The sequence below is a fragment of the Canis lupus genome, chromosome 30 (genome assembly GCF_003254725.2).
Source record: "Canis lupus dingo isolate Sandy chromosome 30, ASM325472v2, whole genome shotgun sequence".
In the NCBI taxonomy this organism is placed as follows: domain Eukaryota; kingdom Metazoa; phylum Chordata; class Mammalia; order Carnivora; family Canidae; genus Canis; species Canis lupus.
The window spans coordinates 5,927,466-5,947,820 of NC_064272.1; the positions used below are offsets into that span (position 1 = coordinate 5,927,466).

Below are 20,355 nucleotides of genomic sequence, written 5' to 3' on the forward strand. Positions count from 1 at the left end.
CAAATTATATGGGTTAAAATACAAAGTATTCTGCAAATACTTTATGTATTTCATGATCATGAACAGGATCTTCTTCCTCATCATAAATGATTGAAACTAAAAACCAATCCAATGTTAATAAATCATATACCAGAGTTAGCATTTTTCTTTTCATAAGAAAAAAGTTTGTAACTGTGTGATAACAGATGGTAATTAAACTTACTGTGGTAATCATTTCATAATATATACATAAATGATTATGTTGTATACCTAAAACTAATACAATATTTTATATCAAATCTCAATAAAAAGAATATGGTAACATTTAAAAAATAATAATAGTACTATTTCTATGATCCAGCAATTCCACTTCTGGATATTTATCCAGAGGAAATGAAAACAGGATTTTGAAGAGGTTTCTACCCTCCCATATTTATTGCAGCATTATTCACAATAGCAGAAATATGGAAATAACCTAAGTGTACATCAACAGTTGAATGGATAAAGAGGGTGTAGAGTGTGTGAGTCTACGTATGTTTGTGTACATATATATATATATTTCAATATTATTCAGCTATGAGAAAGAAGGACATCCTGTCATTTGCCATAAAATGAATGGACTTTGAAGACATTATGCTAAATGAAGTAAGTCAAAGACAAATACTGTATGATGTCACTTATATGTGGAATCTAAAAAAGCCTACCACATAGAAGCACGGATTAGAATGGTGATTACCAGAGTCTGGGGGATGAGGGAAATATTGATCAAAGACTACAAACTTCCAGTTACAAGATGAAGGAGTTCTGGAGATCTAAAGTACAGCATAGTCATTATAGTTAATAGTCATTTTATATATTTTTATATACTTGAAAGTTGCCAGGAGAATAAATATTAAATGTTCTTACCACAAAGAAGAAATAGTATTTAGGAGATAAGATGCAGGTGTTTGCTAATGCTATGGTCATAATTACTTTGCAATATGTAAGTGGATTAAATCAACACATTGTACACCTCCAACTTGCTCATTATTATATGTCAAGTGTATCTCACTACAGATGTGAAAAAACATACAATGTTCTATAAGACATTTACTCATGTAATACTTGACTTTGTATACGGATATATATATATATTCTATATTTATATTATAATTTGACAAAAAAGCATAAATATAATATCATCAAGGTAACTTTGCTGTTTAGGTGGCCCAGGATTTATTCTCCTTCCTGTCAGGAACATTTCCCTAGCTGTTTGGGTATCCTCTTTCTAGGTCTGCACAGCCCCTGTGTAAAGAGGAAGCTTACCCTACTGTCAGCTTCAGGGATTGTGCCTGATAAGCTTAAATCAATGTGAACAACCTTTCTGTCTGGCCTCAGGGATTAGCGCAAGAATGGGCACAGAACCCAGACTGGGCCAATGAGAAGCAAGGAGATACGGCTGAGAAATTCTCTTTCAACTTTCTCCTTCTGAGAGCATCCCCAGAAGAGACCCTCCTTTGTGACGTAAAGAGGCAAGAAACCAAAGCTGAGGACAAAGCCTGCATTGCAGAGGTCAAAGCAGAGAAATAGAGCCCAGGCTTTGGTAACACTATTTAGTCTCTGGGTCAACCCATTCACAAAAACTTAGACTGTATAAATTCGTTTTAGCCAACACATTCCCATTGTAGCTTAAGCCAGTTTGGATTGAGATTTCTCAATCTCAGGGATTGCAGCACAGAGTCCTAAATGTGGCATAGGCTAAAGTGTTCAGTGAAAAGAAGAGCAAAATATTTAGCTGAATTGATCATCTTATTTAAATATAAAGTGTATAAGATAGAATTCATAATATTTTATTATCATTTTACATAGGTAACTTTGCTTCCTCCCATCCCTCACCTTTGTTTGCTCTCACAGAGTAACAGAGCTCAGAAAAGGAGCTGTGGTAAGAATGATGAACTCCACTCTAGGCTTAGCAGACTGGGTGATTGTCCACTGATATAAAAGTCATAGGTGTACAAAGAGGGTGGTGACAGCTGCCATGCTGTACCTGTATCACATAAATTAATTTGAAAATACAGTTTCATTAAAGTGTAATTGACATAATGGCACACACGTTAAGGGGTACAATTTAATCAACACTGACCTGTTGTTTACACATATATGAAACCATCACCACAATCAAATGTTTCTTTGTGTTCCTCTGTAATCCTCCATCTCACCCTGACACCCCTACCAGTCTCTAGGCAACTACTGATATGCTTTCTGTCAGTGTAGATTACTTTGCATTTTCTAGGATGTTATATAAATGGAATCACATACTATGTATTCCTTTTTTATCTGGCTTCTTTCATCATAATTATTTTGAGATTCATCCATATTGTTGCATATATTAGTGGTTCATTTCTTTATGCTGAGTAGTATTCTCTTTTATGGGAGTACCACAATTTGTTTATCCATTCTATTCAACCATGGATTGACATTTGAATGATTCCCATTTGGGGACTATTGCAAACAATGCTATGAACATTAGCCTACAAATGTTGGCTGTACGTATGCTTGCCTTTCTAGTGGGTAAAGGTCTAGTTGTGGAATGGAGGCCCAGCTGGTAGGTGTATATTAAATATTTTAAGAAGCCTCCATACTATAAAGTGATTGTACAGTTTTACACTCCTACTGCTGGTATGTGAAAATTCTAGTTGCTCTACATCTTGCCCACATTTGGTATGATCAGTCTTTTGTTTTATTTAAATTTAATTTAGTTGGGCACCTGGGTGGCTCAGTTGGTTGAGCATCTGCCTTCGGCTCAGGCCATGATCCTGGGGTCCTGGGATTGAGCTCCGCATTGGGTTCCCTGCTCAGTGGGGAGCCTGCTTCTCCCTCTCCCTCTGCCGCTCTGCATGTGTACTCGCTCTCTCTCTTTCTCTCTCTCTCTGTCAAATACATAAGTAAAATGTTTTAAAAAAAATTAATTTGGTTAACATATAGTGTATTATTAATTTCAGGAGTAGAATTTAGTGATTTAGTGATTCATCAATTGCATGTGACACCCATTGCTCATTACATCAAGTGCCCTCTTTAATGTTCATCACCCATTACCCCATCCCCCCACCTCACTTCCCCTCCAGCAACTCTGTTTCCTATAATTAAGAGTCTCTTATGGTTTGCCATGGTCAGTCTTGTAAATATTAGCCATCCTCAAAGATAAAGAGTGGTATCTTACTGTTATTTTAATTTGTATTTATGACCATGATACTGAGCATAATTTTATGAATTTACTTGCCATCTATATATCTTCTTTGGTGAGGTCATTGTTCAAATCTTTTGCCCGTTTTTAAAGATTTTATTTATTTTGAGAAAGAGAGAAACCATGAACATGTGAGCAAGGGGAAAGGCAGAGGCAGAGGGAGAGAGAGAATCTCAAGCAGACTCCATGCTGAGTGAGGAGCCTGACTTGGGGCTCAATCGCACGACCTGAGATCATGATCTGAGCATAAATCAAGGTCAGACACTTAACTAATTGAGCCACCCAGGCGCCTTTTGCTCATTTTTAAAAAAGTTTTTAATTCCAGTTAACATACAGTGGTATATTAGTTTCAGGTGTACAATACAGTGATTCAACACTTCCATACATCACCCAGTACTCTTCATGACAAGTGCCCTCCTTAATCCCCATCACCTATTTAACCTGTCTCCTCACATACCTCCCCTCTGGTGACCATCAGTTCTCTTGTTAAGAGTCTGTTTCTTGGTCCCTCTCTCTTTACTCTTTGTTTGTTTTGTTTCTTAAATTTTACGGATGACTGAAATTATATGATATTTGTCTTTCTCTGATTTATATCACTTAGCATTAAACTTTCTAGCTCTATCCATGTTGTTGCGATGGCAAGATTTCATTCTTTTTTATGGCTGAATAATATTCCATTCGCACACACCATATCTTAAAAGTTTTTATTTTTATTTTTTTAAAGTTTTTATTTTAATTCCAGTGAACCTACACTGTTGTCTTAGCTTCAGGAGTAATTATTGGAAGTGATTCAATACTTCATGCAATACCATTCCATGCAACAGTTCCACTCCTCTATTTTGGGCTGTTTACATTTCTTCATTATTGTAAATAATGCTGCCGTACACACACAGGTGCATGTATTTCTTTGAACCAGTGTTTTGTATTCTTTGGTAGTATGATTTCTGGTTTGTAGTGTAGTTCTATTTTTAACTTTCTGAGAAATCTCCATACTGTTTTCCATAGTGGCCGCACCAGTTTGCACACCCACCAATAGTGCATAAGGGTTCCCCTTTCTCTGCACCCTCACCAACTCCTGCTGTCTCTTATGTTACTGAGTTAAGACCTTCAGACAAGTGTGTGGTGATATCTTGTCATAGCTTTAATTTGCATTTCTCTGATGATCAGTGATGTTGAGCATCTTTTCAAGCATGTGTTGGCCACCTGGATGTCTTCATTAGAGAAATGTCTGTTCATATCTTCTGCCCCTTTTTATTTTACTTGGATCATTTTGGTTTTTGGGTGTTGAGTTTTTATGTGCTTTGGATACTAACCCTTTATTATATATGTAAGTTGCAAGTATCTTCTCCCATTCTTTTTAGGTTGCCTTTGAGTTTGTTGATTATTTCCTTCACTGTACAGAAGCTTTTTATGTTGATGCAGTTCCAGTAATTTAACTTTGATTTTGTTTCTCTTGCACAGGGGACATAATCTAGAAAAAAGTTAATACAGCCAATGTCAAAGAAATTACTGCCTGTGTTATCTTTTGCCCATTTTAAATGATGAGTTGCTGAATTGCTTTCTTCTTTTTTGAGTTGAATTATTTAAATGTCCTGCATATAAGACCTGTATTAGATGTTTGAATTGCAAATATTTTCTCGAGGTATATGGCTTGCATTTCATTCTCCTAATGGTGTTGTTTTGAAGAGCAAAAAATTTTCGTTTTCCTGAAGTATACTTTATCAATTTTTTCCTTATCTGGATTGTCCATTTGGTGTCATATCTCAGAAATCTTTGTCTAAACCAAGGTCACAAAAATTTTCTCTTATGTTTTCTTCTAGAAGTTTTTTATTATTAGGATTTACATTTGAGTCTCTGATCCATTTTAAGTTAAATTTTATATAGTGGAAGGTATAGATCAAAGTTATTTTTTTCTTTGGCCTATGAATATTTAAGTTGTTCTGGTACCATTTGTAAAAATAATCTATTCTTTCTTCACCGAAGTGGCTTTGCACCTTGGTCAAAAGACAAAGGTGTATACATATGTAGGTTTGTTTGCGTACCATCTATTTTGTGTTATTGATATATATACCATTCTTTACAATACTACACTATCTTAGTTACTGTATCTTTGTGGAGAATCCTGAAATGAAGTAGTGTTAATTCTTCAACTGTGTTCTTCTCCCCCCTAGTTTTATTGAGAAATAATTGACCATGTATCACTGTGTAAGTTTAATATGTACATCATGATGGTTTGATTTACACATATTGTAAAATGATTGCAATAGGTCTAGTGAAAAGAAAAACAAATTCTGCTTGTGATGAGAACTCTTAGGATCTACTCTTAACAACTTTCCTATATATCCTACAACAGTGAAAATAATAGTCATCATGTTGTATATTATATCTCTGGTTATTTATTCTAAAACTGGAAATTTGTACCTTTTGACCACCTACCTCAAATTCCCCCTCTCCAACACTCTTCTCTGGCAACCATAAATTTGATCTCTTTTTCTATGAGTTTTGTGGCTCCTTCCTTCCTTCCTTCCTTCCTTCCTTCCTTCCTTCCTTCCTTCCTTCCTTCCTTCCTTCTTCCACATATAAGTGAGATCATACAGTATTTATCTTTCTCTACTGATTTGTTTTACTTAGCAAAATGGCTTCAAGTTCTATCTATGTTGTTCCAATGGTAGGATTTCCTCATTTTTTATGGCCAAATGATATTCCATTATATTGCATACATGTAGGTGCATGCACACACACACATCCCACAACTTCTTTACCCATTCATCCATTGATGGACACTTAGGTTGTTTCCACATCTTGGCTATTCTAAATAATACTGCTGTGAACACAGGGCTGCAGATACTTTATTGAGCTAGTATTTTCACTTTCTTATATTTCCAGAAGTGGAGTTGCTGGGTCATATAGTAGTTCTATTTTAAATTTTGAGGAACTTCCATACCATTTTCCGTAGGGCTGTACCAGTTTATAATCTCACCAACAGTGCACAAGGGTTCCCTTTTCTCTATACCCATGCCAGAATTTGTTATCTCTTGTGCTTTTGATGATGGCCATGCTAACAGGCATGAGATGATATCTCATTGTGTTTCAAATTTGCATTTCCCTAATGACTAGAGATGCTGAGAATCTTTTCATGTATCTGTTGGCCATTCATATATCTTCTTTGGAAAAAATGTCAATTCCAGTTCTTTGCACATTTCCTCTTTAAAAAAAAATTAAATTCGACTAACCAACATATAGTACATCATTAATTTCAGATGTAGTGTTCAATAATTTATCAGTTGCATATCACATCCAGTGCTCATTAGATCACATGCTGTCCTTAATGCCCATCACCAATTACTCCATCACCAATTACCCACCCCTAGCAACCCTCAGTTTCCTATAGTTAAGAGTCTCTCATGGTTTGTCTCCCTCTGATTTCTTCCTATTCAGTTTTCCCTCCCTTCTCTTATGATCCTCTACGCTATGTTTCTTATATTCCATATTTGAGTGAAACCCTATGATACTTGTCTTTCTCCAATTTACTTATTTCACTCAGCAAAATACTCTCCAGTTCCATCCATGTTGATGTAAAAGGTAAGTATTCATCCTTTCTGATGGCTGAGTAATATTCCATTATATATATTTTATATATATATATATTCCATTATCACATCTTCTTTATCCATTCGTCTGTCAATGGACATCATCTCAGCTCCTTCCACAGTTTGGCTATTATGGACATTGTTGCTATAAACATTGGGGTTGCTGTTCTCCTTTGAATCACTATGTTTGTATCCTTTAGATAAATACTGACTAGTGCAATTGCTGGGTCATATGGTAACTCTATTTTTAATTTTTTGAGGAACCTCCACACTGTTTTTCAGAGTGGCTGCACCAGTTTGTATTCCCACCAAGAGTGTAAGAGGGCTCCCATTCTCTGCATCCTTGCCAACATCTGTTGTTTCCTGACTTGTTAATTTTAGCCATTCTGACCAGTGTGAGATGGTATCTCATTGTGGTTTTGATTTGTATTTCCCTGATGCTGAGTGATGCTGAACATTTTTTTAAATGTCTGTTTGCCGTTTGTGTGTCTTCTTTGGAGAAATGTCTGTTCATGTCTTCTGCCCAATTCTTGACTGGATTTTTTGTTCTGTGGGTGTTGAGTTTGTTAAGTTCTGTATAGATTTTGGAAACTAGCCCTTTATCTGATAAGACATTTGCAAATATCTTCTCCCAACCTGTAGGTTGCCTTTTAGTTTTGTCAACTGTTTCCTTTGCTGTGCAAGTTTTTTATCTTGATGAAAGTCCCAATAGTTCATTTTTTGCTTTTGTTTCTTTTGCCTTTGGAGATGTGTTTATCAAGAAGTTGCTGTGGCCAAGGTCAAAGAGGTTACTGTTTGTGTTCTCCCCTAGGATTTTGGTGGATTCCTGTCTCACATTTAGGTCTTTCATCCATTTTGTTTATTTTTGTGTATGGTATAAAAAGTGATCCAGTTTCATTCTTCTGCATGTGGTTTTCTAATTTTCCCAACACCATTTGTTGAAGAGACTCTTTTTTACATTGAATATTCATTCCTGCTTTGTTGAAGATTAGCTGACCACAGAGTTGAGGGTTCATTTCTGGGTTCTCTATTCTGTTCCATTGATCCAAGTGTCTGTTTTTGTGCCAGTACCACACTGTTTTGATGATTATAGCTTTGTAATGCAGCTTGAAGTCCAAAATTGTGATGCCTCCAGCTTTAGTTTTCTCTTTCAGCATTCCTTTAGCTATTTGGGATCTTTTATGGTTCCATACAAATTTTAGGATTGTTTGTTCCAGCTCTGTGAAAAATGCTGATGGTATTTTGATAGAGGTTGCATTGAATGTATAGATTCCTTTGAGGAGTATAGGCATTTTAATGATACTTATACTTCCAGACAAACCATGAGAGACTCCTAACTCTGGGGAACAAGCAAAGGATTGTAGAAGGGGAGGTAGTTGGGGAGATGTGGTAACTGGGTGATGGGCATTAAGAAGGGCACATGATGAAATGAGCACTTGATGTTATACTATATGTTGGCAAATTGAATTTAAATAAAATATGAAAAAAATTGTTCTTCTAATCCATGAGCATGGAATGTTTTACATTTCTTTGTGTCTTTCTCAATTTCTTTCCTAAGTGTTACATAGTTTTCAGAGTACATATCCTTTACCTCTTTAGTTAGGTTTATTCCTAGGTATCCTTTGGGTTTTGGTGCAATTGTAAATGGGATTGATTCCTTGATTTCTCTTTCTTTTACCTTAATGTATAGAAATGCAACTGATTTCTGTTTATTGACTTTATATCCTGCAACTTTGCTGAATTCCTGTGTCAGTTGTAGCAATTTTTTGGTGGTCTTTTGGATTTTTGGATTTTCTACATGGAGTATCATTCCTGCAAAGAGTGAAAGTTGACTTCTTTGCTGACTTGGATGTCTTTATTTCTTTTGTTGTCTGGTTGTTGATGCTAGGACTCCCAATACCAGTACCATGTTGGACAACAGTGGTGAGACTGTACATCCTGTACATCCTTATTGTGTTCCTGACCTTAGAGGAAAGCTCTCAATTTTTCCCCATTGAGGATGATATTCATATATGGCTCTTCCATATATGGCTTTTATTATATTAAAGTATGTTCCCTCTATCCCTACATGGGAGAGAGTTTTTATCAAGAAAGGATGCTGTATTTTGTCAAATGCTTTTTCAGCATCTATTGAGAGGATCATATAGTTCTTGACCTTTCTTTATTAACGTGGTGTATCACGTTGATTGACTAGAGGATGTTGAACCACACTTGCAGCCCAGGAATAAATCCCACTTGGTCCTAGGGAATAATCATTTTAATGTACTGTTGGATCCTAGTAGCTAATAACTTGGTGAGAGTTTTGCATCCATATTCATTAAGGGTATTGGTCTGTCATTTTCCTTTTTAGTGGGGTCTTTGTCTGTCTTTGGGATCAAGATAATGCTGGCTTCATAGAATGAATTTGGAAGTTTTCCTTCCTTCTCTATCTTTTGAAACAGCTTCAAAGGAATAGGTATTGGTTCTTCTTTAAATATTTGGTAGAATTTCACTGGGAAGCTATCTGGCCCTGGAATCTTGTTTGTTGGAAGATTTTTTATTTCTGATTCAATTTCTTTGCTTGTTATCAGTCTGTTTAGGTTTTCTGTTTCTTCCTGTTTCAGTTTTGGTAGTTTATACACCTCGAAGAATGCATCCATTTCTTCTAGATTGCCTAATTTGGTGGTGTAAAGTTGCTTATAATATGCTCTTATAATTCTTTGTATTTCTTTGGTGTTCATTGTGATTTCTCTTCTTTCATTCATGATTTACTTGGGTCCTTTCTCTTTTTGATACGTCTGGCTGGGGGTTTATCAATCTTATTAATTCTTTCAAAAAACCAGCTCCTAGTTTTGTTATTTGTTCTACTATTTTTTGATTTCTATATTATTGATTTCTGCTCTAATATTTATTATTTCTCTTCTCCTGCTGGACTTAGGCTTTATTTGCTGTTCTTTTCCTAGCTCCTTTAGGTGAAAGGTTAGATAGTGCATTTGAGACTTCGTTTCTTGAGAAAAGCCCATATTGCTATATACTTCCCTCTTAGGATCACCTTTGCTGCATCCCAAGGGTTCTGAACTATCATGTTTTCATTTTTATTTGCTCTCATGTATTTTTTAAAATTCTTTTTTAATTGCCTGGTTACCCCATTCATTCTTTAGTAGGATGTTCTTTAACCTCCATGTATTTGTGGTCCTTCCAAATTTTACTTGTGGTTGACTTCAAGTTTTAAAGCATTGTCATCTGAAAATATGCATAGTTTAATCTCAGTCTTTTTGTATCCGTAGAGACTTGATTTATGACCCAGTATGTGATCTATTCTGGAGAATGATCCATGTGCACTCAAGGAGAATGTGTATTCTGCTGCTTTAGGATGAAATGCTGTGTATATATCTGTTAATTCATCTGGTCCACTGTGTCATTCAAAGCCCTTGTTTCCTTGTTGATCTTCTGCTTAGATTATCTGTCAATTGCTGTGAGTGGGCTGTTAAAGTCTCCTGTTATTGTATTATTATCAATGAGTTTCTTTAATTTTGTTATTAATTGGCTTATATATTTGGTTGCTCCCAAATTAGGGGAATAAATATTTACAGTTGTTAGATCTTCTTGTTGGACAGACCCTTTTATTATGATGTCCTTCTTCATCTTTTATTACAGTCCTTGGTTTAAAATCTAGTTTGTCTGGGGCTCCTGGGAGGTTCAGTTGGTTAAGTATTTGCCTTTGGCTCAGGTCATGGTCCCAGAGTCCTGGGAACAAGCCTCGAATTAGGCAACCTGCTCAGTGGGGAGTCTGCTTCTCTCTCTTCCTCAGTACTCCGCCCCCACTCATGCTATCTCTCTCTCTCTCTCTCTCATGAATAAATTTATAAAATCTTTAAAAAATTTTAAGACAATCTAGTTTGTCTAAGGATGTCTATTCCAGCTTTCTTTTGATGTCCTTTGGCATGATAAATGGTTCCCCACCCCTCACTTTCAATCTGGAGGTCTCTTTGAGTTTAAAATGAATCACTTGGAAACAGCATATTGATGGGTCTTTTTTAAAATCCATTCAATACCCTATGTCTTTTGATTGGAGCATGTGGTATATTTACATTCAGAGTAATTATTGAAAGATATGAATTTAGTGCCATTGTATTACCTGTAAAGTCACTTTTCCATGGGTGCCTGGGTGGCTCAGTGGTTGAGTGTCTGCCTTCAGCTCAGGTTGTGATCCCAGGATCCTGGGATTGAGTCCCACAAGTAGTCCCTGTGGGGAGCCTACTTCTCCTGCTGCCTGTGTCTCTGCCTCTTTCTCTGTGTCTCTTATGAATAAATAAATAACATCTTTTTTTTAAGTCACTGTTCCTGTAGATTGTCTCTCTTCTTTTCTGGTCTTTGTTACTTTTGGGGTCTCTATCCACTCAAAGGATCCCCTTTATTATTTTTTGCAGGGCTGGTTTAGTGTTTAGAAATTCATTTAGTTTTTGTTTGTACTGGAAAGGCTTTATCTCTCCTATTCTGAATGATAGCCTTGCTGGATAAAGTATTTTTGGCTGCATAATTTTCCCATTTAGCACAGTGAATATATCATGCTAGTCCTTTCTGGCCTGCCCAGTATCTGTGGATAGGTCTGCTCCCACCATATGTTTCTACTCTTGTAGGTTAAGGACCTCTTTGTCCTGAGCTGCTTGCAGGATTTTCTCTTTATCTTTGAAATTTGCAAGTTTCAGTAAGTATTATATGTTGAGGTGTTGACATATTTTTATTGATTTTGAAGGGTCTTCTCTGTGTCTCCTAGACATGAATGCCAGTTTCCTGCACCAGATTAGGGAAGTTCTCAGCCATAATTTTTTCAAATAAACTTTTTGCTCCTCTCTCCTGCTCCTCATCTTCTGGGACCTGTGTTATTTGGATATTATTTTGTTTTATAGAATTGTTGAGTTCTCTAAGTCTCCCTTCATGATCTAGTAGTTATCTTTCTTCTTTTCAGCTTCTTTATATTCCATCATTTTATATTCTATATCATTGACTCACTCTTCTTCCTCATTCATCCTCATTTTTTAGCCTCCATTTCAGACTGCATCTTGGTAATAGCATTTTTAATTTCAACCTGACTAGATTTTAGTTCTTTTATTTCTATACTAAGGTATTCTCTAATGTCTTCTATGCCTTTTTCAAGCCCAGCTAGTATCTTTATAATTGTTTTAAATTCTATTTCAGGCATCTTACTTATATCTCTATTGATTAAATCCCTAGTAGTGAATACTACCTCCTGTTCTCTCTCTTGGGGTGAATTTCTCCATCTCATCATTTCGTCCAGAAAAGAAGAAAGAGAAAAAACCAACAATAATGGCAAACACAATAGGAAAAAAAGAAACCAGAAAACAAAACAAAACAAGAAAAAAAACCAAACAAGAAACAAAACAAGACACCCCCCTCAAAAAATCTAGATCCTAGATGTATTTTGGTCTGCCTGTTTTTTTTTTTTAAAGACTTTATTTATTTGTGAGACACACACACAGAGAGGCAGAGACACAGGTAGAGGGAGAAGCAGACTTCCTGTGGGAAGACTGATGCAGGACTTGATCTCAGGACCTCAGGATCATGCCCTGAGCTGAAGGCAGATGCTCAATCACTGAGCAACCCAGGTGTCCCTGGTCTGCTTGTTAAAAGAAACTACATCCCAAAATAAGAAAGAAAGAAAAACTTATACACAAAAATAAAATGAAATAAAATAAAATGCAATGAAAGGAAATAAAAAATGAATATATATAACATATATAAATAAATATTAAAAAAGAATTTTAAGAGTCAAAAAAATAAAATAACTGAAAAAATAATACTGAAAGAATAAAGAATAAAAAAAATGTTATATACTATTTTCCCCTAGACCTGAAGCTTTGTAGACCTCTATGATCAATAAACTTGGTGCTAGCCAGTTGCACCTGCTGGTCCTCTGCAGAAGGGGCCTATCATGCAGATTCTCAGGTGCCCTTGCACTTGTGGAAATGCACCTCCCTTGGCAGGGGGCTGGGCTCAGTGTGAGTGGCTCTGGATTCCACCATGTGGTGATGTTTTGCTCCCTGAAGGCTTTCAGCACTGATGGGCAAAACGAATATGGTAGCACCCTGGTCTGGTCTCTCCCTCACTCTTCAGGGAGCCCTAATAGAAAAGTAGTCAGTCACTCTTGTCTCCCTGGTTCCTGTCAGAACTCTGTTCACCTGGCCTGGAACCAAACCTTTTTATCTCAGACTGAGTTTCAAAACTCCAAATTTTACCCATTCCTGCAGTGCAACCCATGCTTTTCCTTCCAGAGGAGGGAAGGGGGTTTCTGCCTATTGCTAGACTCCTGCTCGGAAAGCAGTGGCATGACAGTGCAGCAGTTTGCAATTTATGGCGACACCAAGCAGACAGCCAGCACCTAGACTCGCTGTTTTAGCTGGCTTTCTCACTCTGAGGCCTGGGAGCTTTGCCCCACTCAGGCACCCTTGTTCTTCTTGTGACCCGGGGAGTCCTGAGACTACACTGTCCCACCTGGGGTTCTGCTCGGCCTTGCCACCTGAGCACCTTTAAGCCAGGGATGTATCCACTGTAGCAGACCTCTAAAAGTTCCAACTTTTCACTCTGCTGCTTGTAACGCTTTGCAGTAGCCTCCTTAAGCAGGCTCCCTCCCGCCACCATGTCCTCAGATGTATCACCCTGGATTCAAGTCTCCACACCTTCTACCTTCCAAAAAGTGATCACTTTTCAACTTGTAGAATTGCAGCATTTCTTTTCTCAGATCTCTGATTGATCTCGCAGGTGTTCAGAATGATTTGATAACTATATAGCTCTACTGGAAGGACCAGAAAAACTTAGGGTCCCCTACTCCTCCACCATCTTAACTCTACCTAGCCACCCTGTGTTTTTTGATTGGAGCTTTTGGTCCATTTACATTTAAAGTAATTATTGATAGGTATGTACTTACTGCCATTTGTTGTTTTTCTGGTTATTTTGTATTTTTTCTCTGTTTCGTTCTTCTTTTGCTCTCTTCCCTTGTGATATGATGTCTTCAGTGTTATGCATGAATTCCTTTTTCTTTATTTTTGTGTGTCTGTTATTGGCTTTTGGTTTGTGACTTCCATGAGGTTCATATATCATACTCTGTATATAGCAATTTATTTTCAGTTGATGGTTGCTTAAGTTCAAATGAAATCTAAAAGCAGTACATTTTTACACCTCTTTCCCATTTTGTTTTCAACATCATACTCTACATCTTTTTATTTTGGGTATCCTGAAAGTAATTACTAGAAATATAGTTGATTTTTACCACTTTTGTCTTTAATTTTCTATAATCTTTATAAGTGCTTGCTCCAATGCCTTTACTATATATTTGCTTTTACTAGTGAGATTGTTTTTCTTTCATGATTTTCTTCTAGTTATGGCCTTTCTTTTTCACCTAAAGAAGTATGTTTGATATTTGGTGGTGATGAACTTCTTTAATTTTATTTTTCTGGGAAACTCTTTATCTCTTCTTCAGTTCTGAATGATAACCTTGCCAAGTAAAATATTCCAGGTTGTAGGCTTTTTCCTTTCAGCACTTTGAATATGTCATGCTACTTTGCTCTGGTCTGTGACATTTCTGCTGAAAAATAAGCTGATTTCCTAATGGAGTTTCTTTCCCTTGTATGTAATTAGTTACTTTTGCCTTGCTGCCTTTAATATTCTCTCTTTATGTTTAATTTTTGACATTTTTTTAGAGGGGAAGGGGCAGAGAGAGTGAGAGAGAGAGAGAACGTGAGACCAACTTACCTTATGCTTATGGTTGCATGGAGAAGGTGTTCATGTCTAAGTTGAAGTTCTATTAGGAAAGATGTATGGGGAATGGGTATCAGGGAGGCAACCAATCATCTCCAATGTACTGAATGATTGGAAGTTCAATTAGATGAAGTTCTAGTTTGGTTCTTTTTTTTCCCAATGGTTTTGGGAAGCCATTCTTTCTTTGCCTTTGTAAATGAAGAAGCATGTGGCCTCGTTCCTACTGCCCATAAAGGGGATCATTCCGAAAATGAAGTTAGCCATGAGGCCAAAGCACAGGAATTCATGGAGAAATGGATAATTAGAGCTAGCACTCTGACAAATCTATGTGTGAGGCCTAGACTTGGACTTTTAAGGTATCTAAACTATTATTACGTAAGCTAATCTGAGGTGTTTTTTTTTTAAGATTTTTAATTTATTTATCCATGAGAGACAGAGGCAGAGAGAGAAGCAGAGACCTAGGCAGAAGGAGAAGCAGGCTTCTTGCAAGGAGCCTAGTGGGACTCTATCCTGGACCTTGGGATCACATCCTGAGCTGAAGGCAGACGCTCAACTGCTGAGCCAACCAGGTGTCCCTGAGTTGAGTTTTTATTCCTGATTTGTTTTTGTTTTTATTTTCTTGTAGATTAGTTTCTAAACAACAGAATTCTGAGATATGGAGGCTGATACAGCAGCACAGGCCAGTATTACAATCCACAGTACTAGAAAAAAAACTTTCAGGAAAGAGCCATAATGAGAGAGTTATGTCTATCCAGCAAGTGGGATCAAGAGCATTTAGTCAGATACTTTCTGCCAGATGTGGAGATAAGTTTCTAATTGTAGAGATAAGTGTTTTGAAAGAATATTTTGGTAGAAAAAAAATGCAATGGCTTTACCAACCTTTTTTTTTTCTTCTAGGTACACAGGGAGACTATATTTTCCAGGTTCCCTGCAGATAGGTTGGGATAATATGACTGACTGAGTTTTAATCTGTGCATTGTAAGCAGATAGTGATGTGGTTTTTTCAAGGCCTTACCATGAAATTCTTTTTTTAAAAAATAAATTTATTTTTTATTGGTGTCCAATTTGCCAACATATAGAATAACACCCAGTGGTCATCCCATCAAGTGCCCCCCTCAGTGCCCGTCACCCCCACCCCCCGCCCACCTACCCTTCTACCACCCCTAGTTCGTTTCCCAGAGTTAGGAGTCTTTATGTTCTGTCTCCCTTTCTGATATTTCCCACACATTTCTTCTCCCTTCCCTTATATTCCCTTTCACTATTATTTATATTCCCCAAATGAATGAGAACATACAATGTTTGTCCTTCTCCGATTGACTTACTTCACTCAGCATAATACCCTCCAGTTCCATCCACGTTGAAGCAAATGGTGGATATTTGTCGTTTCTAATGGCTGAGGAACATTCCATTGTATACATAAACCACATCTTCTTTATCCATTCATCTTTTGATGGACACCGAGGCTCCTTTCACAGTTTGGCTATGGCGGACTTTGCTGCTATAAACATCGGGGTGCAGGTGTCCCGGCGTTTCATTGCATCTGTATCTTTGGGGTAAATCCCCAACAGTGCAATTGCTGGGTCGTAGGGCAGATCTATTTTTAACTCTTTGAGGAACCTCCACACAGTTTTCCAGAGTGGCTGCACCGTTTCGCATTCCCACCAACAGTGTAAGAGGGTTCCCCTTTCTCCACATCCTTTCCAACATTTGTGGTTTCCTGCCTTGTTAATTTTCCCCATTCTCACTGGTGTGAGGTGGTATCTCATTGTGGTTTTGCTTTGTATTTCCCTGATGGCAAGTGATGCAGAGCATTTTCTCATGTGCTTGTTGGCCATGTCTGTGTCTTCCTCTGTGAGATTTCTCTTCATGTCTTTTGCCCATTTCATGATTGGATTGTTTCTTGGCTGTTGAGTTTAATAAGTTCTTCATAGATCTTGGAAACTAGCCCTTTATCTGATACGTCATTTGCAAATATCTTCTCCCATTTGGTAGGTTGTCTTTTAGTTTGACTATCTTTGGCTGTGCAAAAGCTTCTTATCTTGATGAAATCCCAATAGTGTATTTTTGCTTTTGTTTCCCTTGCCTTCATAGATATATCTTGTAAGAAGTTCAAAAAGGGTGTTGCCTGTGTTCTCCTCTAGGATTTTGATGGAATCTTGTCTCACATTTAGATCTTTCATCCATTTTGAGTTTATCTTTGTGTCTGGTGCAAGAGAGTGGTCTAGTTTCATTCTTCTGCATGTGGATGTCCAATTTTCCCAGCACCATTTATTGAAGAGACTGTCCTTTTTCCAGTGGATAGTCTTTCTTCCTTTGTCGAATATTAGTTGACCATAAACTTGAGGGTCTACTTTGGGATTCTCTATTCTGTTCCATGGATCTATGTGTCTGTTTTTGTGCCAGTACCACACTGTCTTGATGACACAGCTTTGTAGTACAACCTGAAATCTGGCATTGTGATGCCCCCAGCTATTACCATGAAATTCTTTGTATAATCTACCATTCTTTCATCTTCCTTTCTTTGCTGACTTTGCTTGCTATGTCACAATAGCAGAGTTACAAGAAAGATCCTAGGTCCCTGAATCACTGTATAGAAAATACTTGTTTTGGTTATCTACTGTTACATAATAAACCACCTCCAAACATACTGGTTTGAACAGCAGTGTATTATTATTTGTTATGGCCTGTCAGTTGGCTAGGCTCACCTTGTGGTTCCCACTTGAGATCGCTCATGCAATTGCAGGCCATTCTTGGCTGAGACTGCAGCCATCTGAGGATCAACTGAGATGGTTGACCAAGCTGTCATACTGACAGCTGATGCTGGCTATCTGTTTGGTACTCAACTGAGGCTATCCACTGAATTGCCTGCATGTGGCCTCTCTGTGTAGCTCCAAGTTCTCTTAGCCTGGTTTCTGGATTCTAAGAAGAAGCCTCTTGCAAGTATACATGCTAAAAGGCAGGAAATAGAAGTAACCAACAAGTTAAGGACTTTACCTGGAGTGGCACAGCATCATTTCCACCATATTTTATTGATTAAAGTAGCCACCAGGCTTGCCTTGATTCAATAGAGAAATAAACTCAACCTGTTGATGGGAGAGTGGCAAAGTTACTCTGCTAAACCGAATATGGCATTGGTGACAATGTATATACCATACCCTCCCACCAAACACTTCACAGGACTATGACATGAAGAAGATGTAAGATTATCTTAATTCACTGAGATTTTGAGGTTTTATAGCAATTAGCTTACCCTATCATACATAATATTTAAAAAGCTTTTGAGTATACACACAATATTACATTAGTTTCAAGTGTACAATGTAGTGATTTGTCATCTATGTTATGCTGTGATTATCACAAGTGTAGCTACCATCTGTCACCATACAATACTACTATAGTATTATTGACTGTATTCCCTATGCTGTATCTTTTATTCTCCAAACTTATTCATGTCATAATTGGAAGCCTGTACTGTACATAATATTGCATTAACTGGGGACCACCCATTTTTCTCTGGGGTTCACAATAATATCTCTTCCCAGCTTGGGTAATGAACCCTTTATTAGAAATGAAGATAACATAATTTCAGAATATTTAGTCCTAGGTGCAAGGAGGTACCTGCTACATCCACTTGCAAAGCCATTCGTCGTACCAAGTTCCTAGTGCCACGTTGAAGGTCTGGCTTGAGTTGCAATGGAAAATAATCACAGTTGGTGTCATGGAGAGAGCAGAACGTCCCACCTCCAGACATCTGGTTAGTTCAAGTCAGGTATTCATCTTGAATCCTAGGTTCTATTATGCAAAGTCAAGGATCTTATTTCAAATCTCAATGTGTTTTCCAAATGTGCTTTCCCCACACCTAATTTCAAGGACAGCAAGTGTTCCAATGAATTTTATATATTGTATCTCCTGTAAACACCCCTCAAGATATTCTTAGACCCCTTGAGTATACTCTTTGTGTAGGGCCCACTTCAAATTCTTTTCATAGTAACTGTGTATTGGTCAAAAGTACAGTCCCACATATCTATCTTTTAGAGTCTTATTTCTGTGTTAGGGGCCCACAGAGCTGGTATCAAGAAGAGTTTTTGGCTATCATTGTTTTCTCTAATTTGTGTGATGCTCAGTAGACACTCTCCATGGATTTTTCTATACACACAGTCGAAGGGGGTGGGGCACGTATCCTTGGCAACTAGTAAGATAGAGATAGTTTCCTTGGTCCAGAAGGTAAGTTTGAACACAGACCATTTTTCTGAATATATCAGTCTGTATTAAGATCAGTCAGATAGGTTCCCTGGGCTGATATGAAAAAGTACAGTTTTTGCTGCAGAGCCTTCAGTGGTTCAAAGTTAGAATTCATAAACTCCTCTGGGCCTTTTGATGTACAAGGAGGGCCAGCTTAATGTGCATGTGACCTCTGAACTTAAAACGAATCTGCTCTTACCAGAGCTCAATGCTTGGTTTAATGCTCTACTGTTGCTGTCTTGAATTCTTAATAAATTTTTAGCTTTTTCATTTTGCACCAGGACTGGAACATATATAATTAGTCCTGAGTACGGGAACTATCATTTCCTCTCTGTAATCAAACCATTCAGTAACTGCCTAATCATGTCCTAGACTACTACTGATGTCTTCGGGGTAAAATTCATCTGAATGAAATCTAGAAATTGCCACAGAAGTTAATACCTTCTGATTATAGGTGAAATTAAGTCAGAAATTTTAGAATTTTGCAGAATCAAGAACAATGTATCTCTGGATACTATGGTTCTGTTTTATTCCATTCCATTCGTTCCACAAATTATTACTGAACACTCTCTAAGGAATGAGGACACAGTTCAACAGAGAAACTGATCAGAGGCCAGGGTAGTGAATGATGTGGAGATGGGTTTGGAGAGGTATGCAAGAGTCAGATCCAGCATGGCATATTATCAGATCCTGCATGCGTATGTTTTTCATAGATTTTATGTGCCTCCTTGGATTTCCCTTTGGACCTCTAGCTGCTTGTTTCCCCCAAAAAACCTGAGTTTCCCTTCATCAAGGCTGCACTTATTCATATATATGTTTTGCTTTCAATTTCTTTTAAAAAATTTACTTTAAAAATGAGTAAATCAGGTAAAGTGTTCAAAATGGTGTTGGGTACATAGTAAACATTTAATGCTATCTATTGTCTTAGTTTGGATTCCTGTTAAAAAAAAGTTTGAGGTGAAAGCTTAAGTCCTAACATTTTATTGATATGTCTGATCCTAGGGAAACAAAAATGGTGGAAGAGGGAATTGGGGCAGGAAAGGAGAGCAAATATATGGAAGTACATTACTGCTCCACTAAAGGTTAACATGCCAGCAGTGGAGACCTGAATATGGCTTTTTCCTTAGGGATAATAGCCAGCCACCTGGTGGAAGATTGGTTACCTTCCATTTTGGAGAGGGTTGTGAATTTGGATTAGAGTTTATCTTTTTTGCTCGCAATTTCTCTGCATGCCTCACCTGTTAAGGGTTCACAGAACATCTTACCTATGACAATATTACCTTGAAATAAGGGACGTGTTTTATGGCAAAGATGATGAGAGAATTGGTGAAACTCCAAAGTGTTTACAGGTGCTACTTACCATGTACCCAAGAGAAGAATGTCCTGATAGAATGGCAAAATGGTCTATTGAATATTCATGAGCTTAGGCTCAACATCCTGCAGGCTGGGGTGCTGATTTCCAATTAAAGGTATATGAGTTGAACCAACAGCCAATCTGTAGTGGTGTACCCATTAGCTAGAATACAGGGGCCCAGGAACTAAGGGGAGAAAGTAGGATTGGCTCCC

The 20,355-nt window shown here is 37.4% G+C and overlaps 1 long non-coding RNA gene across 1 annotated transcript; it reads right to left on the reverse strand.

Moving 5' to 3' along the window:
* Nucleotides 1-246: 246 nt before the first annotated feature.
* LOC112676151 (uncharacterized) lies at nt 247-18,243 on the reverse strand. Its single transcript, XR_007407410.1, has 4 exons — nt 18,166-18,243; nt 17,542-17,630; nt 2,726-2,888; nt 247-2,005 (listed from the first exon to the last, which is right to left on the reverse strand). It is a non-coding gene; the product is annotated as an uncharacterized LOC112676151 (long non-coding RNA).
* Nucleotides 18,244-20,355: the final 2,112 nt, after the last annotated feature.